The sequence below is a fragment of the Musca vetustissima genome, unplaced genomic scaffold, assembly GCF_032173495.1.
Source record: "Musca vetustissima isolate MV318-11 ecotype Yass unplaced genomic scaffold, APGP_CSIRO_Mvet_v1 utg22094, whole genome shotgun sequence".
Lineage (NCBI taxonomy): Eukaryota > Metazoa > Arthropoda > Insecta > Diptera > Muscidae > Musca > Musca vetustissima.
In genome coordinates, this window is record NW_026878676.1 from 143,781 (window position 1) to 151,429 (window position 7,649).

Consider the following 7,649-nt stretch of genomic DNA (forward strand, 5'->3'; position numbering starts at 1 on the left):
GTTTCGTGAAAATCGCTTCAGATCTAGATATAGCTCCCCTAATATATCTTCGTCCGATTTAAGGTAAATTGTGTACCTAAGCCCCTATATATCTTTCTATTTGCACGAAATTTGGCACAGCGTACTAAATTAAGTCTAGAATGTTGTGTGCAAAGTTTCGTGAAAATCGCTTCAGATTTAGATATAGTCCCATATATAGCTTCGCCCGAATTCAGGTAAATATTCCACCAAAGTCCCTGAAATTCATTAGATTTGCACGAATTCTGAATTAAGTCTAGAATGATGTTTGCAAAATTTCGTGGAAATCGGTTCAGATTTACATACACCTGTTATATATATTTTCGTCCGATTTTAAGTAAATGGTACACTAATGATCCAAAGCTAGGCCGATTGACACGACGTACTGAAGTTAATATAAATTAATCGCTGGCAAGTTTCCTTGATATCGGTTCAGATATAGATATAGCATAGCTTCCAAATATATATATTTTGAATTATTCATGTTTATTGTACAACATGGGTTCTGATTGAGATTAAATTTTAAACAGTGCATAGGTTGCAGAAAGACATGTTTAACGGTTGAAGTTCGTTCAATTTCATATGAATGTTCCTTCGAAAGGCGACGTCTTTTGGGATACATATGTAAACCAGTGAGCGGAGCAGTATAGTCGGACGGGGCCGAACATGCGATACCCTACACAACTACCACCGAACTCTAACTTTCGGTGGATTTTTATTCCGGGTATTAATAATATTGCCCAAGTAGAGGTCAATAGCACCTCTTCCTTACACTGACATATTTTCCGAATATTACGAGTATTCAGTACAGCTAGGGTCCAGATTCCTTTCACCGTGGGTTGTGCTGTGATGTTCGGCTTTCATTTGTGGTCTATAGATCGACTCGAAAATATCACAAAAATAATTAAGTTTTCGGCCCACTGCATCCCGAAATAATTTTCTGATCATCACCGAAAGTTATAGGCGTTGTCCTTGACCATAACTGGAATCTCATGGAAATTTTCAAAGCGATCAGCGCTATATTTCCGCCCTCTAGTGTGGTTTTGGGTTACTAAATAATGTCTGAATATGTAAACACCTGTAAATATTTAAGCGTAGCTCCCACATCTGAGAACATACGACCATATAATTGGTATCAATTTTAAGGTCAACCACTCCTCTTTAACATACTATCAACTTTTTGGGTCTAGGTCCTTCAGGGGGCAAATATATACGCCAAAGAATACAAATTTTGTCATTTTTCACACAAAAATCAGGGTCCATTTGACCCGCTAAATATTGACCTATTTTTTTCAAGACGGGCATGCTTATTCTTTGCCCCGATCCCCTTCTCCTTGTAAAATTTCACGATGTTCGGGCTGTGCGGTTGGATGTTCAGAAAAACCGACAAAAATTTAGTGTTGGTCCATTTTATCCCCTAAATATTAACCGATCTTTTCCAAAAACAATAGGGGTCTTCATTGGCCAAAACCCATTCTACATGCAAAATTTCGTGAAGATTGGTCCATAATTGCGGCCTGTATCGTGTTTACAAATTATAATGGACAGACGGACGGACGGACGGACGGACACACATGTCTAGATCGACTCAGCTAGTCGAGATATGACGATATATACTTAAAGGTGGGTATAGGACCAATATTTTCGCGGCGTTAAAAACTTTTGGGGCTGCACAAAGCTATAATACCCTGACAACATAGTTGTGTAGGGTATAAATATACCCAATGTGGTGAAGGGTATCATATAGTCGGCCCAGTCCGACTTTACTACTTTCCTTAATGGTTTACAAATGGAAAAATTAGAAATGCGTGCTGTCATTAAATATTTACATAAAAAGGGTTTATCGGGACAAGAAACTCATACTGATATTGTGAATGTGTTAGGTGAAAGTCCTCCTTCATATGCAACAGTAAACCAGTGAGCGGATCAGTATAGTCGGACGGGGCCGACCATACAATACCCTACACAACTACCACGGAACCAAAATTTTCTGCGGATGTTTATTCCGAGCCTGGCAATATTTCGTGATATTTGCATCCTCTTGCCCGATTAGAGGTAAACAGCACCTCTTCCTCACACTGACATATTATCGAATATTACGAATATTCAGTACAGCTATTGTCCAGATTCCCTTCACCGTGGGTTGTGTTGTGATGTTCGGCTTTAATTTGTGGTCTATAGATCGACTCGAAAATAACACAAAAATTATTATCTGATCATGCAAAATTTAGGCGTTGTCCTTGACCATAAAATTCATGGAACATTTCAAAGCGATCAGCGCTATAGTTCCGCTCTCTAGAGTGATAATGGGTTACTAAATAATATACGAATACGGAGATACCTGTATATATTTAGGTGTAACTCCCACATCCGAACACATACAACAATATAATTGGTATTAATTTAAAGGTCAACAATTCCTCTTGGATATAATATAAACTTCTCGGGTCTATGTCCTTCAGGGGTAAATATATACGCTATAGAATGCACATTTTGTCATTTTTCCCACAAAAATCAGGGTACATTTGGGTCTAGGACCAATATTTCGCGGCGTTACAAACTTTTGGGGCTGCACAAAGCTATAATAGCCTGACAACATAGTTGTGTAGGGTATAAAAATTGGGTTGCTGAATTTAAACGTTCCCAAATCTAAAAAAAAAAAATAATTGCTGGCAGGAGTTTTACCTCAAATGAAGATGTCCTCTCGTCTCTGAGGACCCAATTTGGAATTTTATTTGATTTGATATTTGACGTTTATGATCCCAATTAGATGAAATTTGGCATAGGTCACGTATTTGGTCCAAGGACGAACCCTATTGAAATTGGGAAAAATCGGTTCAGATTTAGATATAGCTCCCATATATACGTTCGTCCGATTTAATGTAAATTATGTACCAATGTCCCTATATATCGTTCAATTTGCACGAAATTTGGCACAGCGCAATGAATTATGTCTAGAATGATGTGTGCTAAGTTTACTGGAAATTGGTCCAGATTTAGATATAGCTCCCATATATATTTTCGTTCGATTTGAGGTAAATGGAGTACCAATGTCCCTACATATCTTTCGATTTACACGAAATTTGGCATTGCGTAATGAATTATTTCCAGAATGATGTGGGCTAAGTTTCGTGAAAATTGGTTCAGATTTTGATATACTAGCTCCCATATATATTTTCGTCCGATTTAAGGTAAATGGTGCACCAAAGTACCTATATACCGATTTGCACGAAATTTGGCATAGTGTACTGAATTAAGTCTAGAACGATGTGTTTAAAATTTTTTGAAGATCGGTTCAGATTTAGATATAGCTCCCATATATATTTTCGTCCGATTTTGTCAATATATGTCTTTCGATTTGCACGAAATTTAACACAGCGTATTGAAATGAATCTAGAATGATGTGTGAAAAGTTTCGTGACTATCGGTTCAGATTTAGATATAGCTCCCATATATATTTTCATCCGATTTAAGGTAATTGGTGCACCAAAGACCCTATATATCTTTCGATTTGCACAAAATTTGGCATAGTGTACTGAATTGCGTCTGTTGATCTTAAGAGAGTGCAAATAAATATTTAAAGGTCCAAAGGCACTCGAAAGAGCACATCTCTGGCTTTGATATGAACTACGATTTTAAACATCACAAAAAAGAAAAAATTGGCGGACATATGAGGTATAATGAGGTATAATATAAGGAAGATTTTAAACGATTGCTTTTATCCTATTCCATGCGAACGGATTGCATTTTTGAGTTATCGTGCCCGCCATTCGTAAAAACATTTTTTTTCCAAAAAAATGTTTGAAGTTTGAGAAGCACTTCTGCAGTCGCTTGATGCTGATGTTCGCTTCAGTTAGCTTGAACAAAATAGAACCAGTGGGTTTGAAATTGTTAATGGTTTTTGTACAGAAGAGAGACTTCTACCAATAGTCGTAGCATTTCCACGCAAATATGTTCCTTCATTGCGTAATTTTAGAATTCCAAACCAATAAATAACAATTTATCTACTTCTGAGACAAATTCAGATTTTCAATTCGAAGAAAATAAATTACCTTTGTAAAATCAATTTAATTTCTTCTAGTTTTGTTATATAATGTTCCTTGCCACACTTTTGCTTTGTAAAATTGACATGGAGCTTCGCCAAATTTAGGTGTACGAATACTTTTTCCGATATCAAATGCTTTCCATACGAAATTATTACGCTGAAAAAACACAAAGCGTGGAAAAATATCGAAAATAATGTAAATTATTCGACAATTCGATGGTCTTAAATTTTTGTTTATTGTTTTTATTAAACAGTGAAGTGTACGAATACTTATTCTGGCAAGTGTGTATGTTTCGCACTGGAAAATGTGTCGAAGATCATAAAAATACCAAAAATATCGGTACTATTAAACCTATAATGAGACATATCTTTCAGCTTTATAGTATTTCCTCCAATTAATAGCAGCAGTGTATACGACATACATTTCGAGTTTTTGCCAATGAAATAACAAAATTAATGTAAACTCCACCTCCAAAAACATGCGTTCATTATTAAACATAAATTGTGCAATTTAATGATTAATCGAAAAAATACGTTAACGAAGGGTTATACAAAACAATTGTGTTCGCGACTTATATTCCTATTTGAAATCCCAAAAAAAAAAAAAAAAAAAAAAATAAAGCTCTAAAGAACTCCAACAAAAAAGAAACAGAAACAGAATTGAACGCAAAAAACCAATTGTAGTCACTATGAATGCAGAACATCATAATTTTGGTATGGAGCACATTAACATCTTCATTTCACATGGAAGACAAGTCTTAATAAAGAAGCTGAAATAAAACGGACAAAACAACTGCAAAGGTTTTTTTACGATCTGTTAGTGTGTCTGCTTGCTTGCCCGGTCTTTGGCTGATCCATTGGTCAGGTTAGGTTACATGAACCGTAACCAATATTGACCAATCTCCAGTGATTCTATTTTGTTTGGCTTTGCATCTCCATCCATTCATGGCATTCCCTCATGTCGTTGTTCCTCTACAGTTAACGGAAGTTAATATTGCGTATGTCCAGCGCCAGATATATTTGAATTCAAATTGTAGTCTACACCACGATTTACATTCAAAAGATGAATATGAAACAGAAAATGAAGAAGAATATGATGATGATGATGAAAAAATATGTTTTTTCTTCAATTCACCATTGAAATGTTTCGAAGTGATCACTAAGTGATGTTGGTATGCATCCATGTCCAGTTCAACTGAACTTTACAAGAAACAGCATACCATGTTAGGTTTCTGATTTTTTGTTTTTGCTCTACGCAAAAGAGAATTATTAAAATCAGTATGCCATTCATTAAAATGTTTGCCTGCCGAGTTCAATTGTAACGAATGCCAACATTTGATCCATTCATTATTAAGCACGTTCTTTTATTTCGAAAGAAATATCGGTATCCAGTTAACAGAATACTTCTTAGAATATTATCTGTGGAATATTTTCATATTTATGAAAAGGTAATTCTCTGTATTTCGAAATGTAACATACACCTGCACAAACTCATGCATACTACTCTACATTTTTATGTGTGCAAATTAAATATACGCATTCAGCGGAAACCTAAATTTTCCGGTTGATAATAATGCAACGCATATCAAGGCTTTGTCTCGTCGGGTATACGTCGTAGAAATATTCTAAAGTTGTGCTAATTAATTATTTTAATTATGAACGTAGCACGAGTTGTGAACAGTGTTACAAGGAGGATGAAACAATGTACACTTGTCAGAATAAGTATTCGTATACTTCAATATTCAATTTTGAAGTGTTTATAAAAATCACAAAAACAAAAGATTCGTTACTAATTTAATACCATCGATTTGTCGGATAGCTTACTTTATTTAGGGCACATTAATTTAGGGAAGTCGGACTGGGTCGACTATATGATACCCTTCACCACTTTGGGTATATTCTACATATGTATCCTAACAGACGACGCCTTTTTGTTATATATCTATATCTGAACCGATTTCAGGGAAACTTGCCAGAGACTATGTTATACTACATCAGTACGTTGTGTCAATCGGCCTAGCTATGGATCTTTTAGCAACATCATTCTAGACTTAATGCAGTACCCTATACAAAAATTCGTGCAAATCGAAAGATATATAGGGACTTTGGTACACAATTTACCTTAAATCGGACGAAGCTATATATGGGAGCTATATCTAAATCTGGACCGATATTCACGAAACTTTGCACACATCATTCTAGAGTTAATTTAGTTCGCTGTGCAAAATTTCCTGCAAATCGAAAGATATATAGGGACTTTGGTACACAATTTACCTTAAATCGGACGAAGATATATGTGGGAGCTATATCTAAATCTGGACCGATTTTCACAAAACTTGGCAGACATCATTCTAGACCTTATTCATTACGCTATACCAACATTCGTGCAAATGAAAAGATTTCCAGGGACTTTGGTGCACCAATGCCCTAACAATGCCTGTTACAAACATATGCACAAAGACATAATACCCTGTACCATAATCTGGTGAAGGGTATAAAAAGGGCTCAGAATTCTGGGAAGAGGTTTTTTATGACGAAAGTAAGTTTTCCATTTTAGGCATTAAGGCATTTTGGTTTTCTATTACATTTTACACTTTTTCAAGACAGTCCCTTTAAAATTTCAATGGAAAATCTCAACAACATTTGATGATATAGCCGAACTTTTAACGCGTTTTTCTCGAAACAGTGTTTATACGAATGGTGGTCACAATAACTCAAAAACTAATAATTCAATCCGTTCCAAATTTTAACATGTTATTCTTTATTTCCTTACCTTCAACTCGGTTGGTGGTCGAACTTAGGGAATTTTTGAATGGTACTGTACCAAATAAAGAAAATCTTGATTCAACGGTCAAACACGAAAGGGGTGGAGTTATGTTATGGAGGTGCTTGTCAGATAAAGGCGTAAAAATTGACCTTTATAGAATATGGTATGGTTATATAAATATGTTAAAGAACAATTTGAAGCAATATGCACAGTAACTGAACCTAAGACAAGATTATTGGTTCCAAAAGGATAATGATCCTAAGCATACGGCGCAAAATGTAAAATTGTAGCTACTCTCCCTACCACTACCCATCAATTGAATTCGCCCCCAATCACCGGATATTTCTGGGATCCACAAACATATCATTACCTTCAAGGAAATGCTACGAAAAAGTTATTATAGGGGAAGAGACCAACATTGCCGAAGAAGAAAAATCCAAATTAGTCCAATCAATGACAAAACAACTTACAGAGGTTCTTCAAAACAAAGGATTTGTTACTATTTATGATAACACAAAATAATTTTATTCACATAATGTTTCATGTGTAAGAATACTTTTTTCGATTAAACAATTTAAAAATTTTACTTGTAAAAAAAACGATTAAAAACCAGTAAGAAAGTCGGACTAGACCGACTATATGATACCCTTTACAACTTTGAGTATATTCAACAGATGAATCCTAACAGACGTCGCATTTTAAAGGACCAGCAAAATGGAATTGGATCCATAAACATGTCATTCTACAACCGATACTAAATTTTTCATTTGGTCAGATATAGAAGCTATATCTAAATCTGAACCCATTTTTAGGAAACTT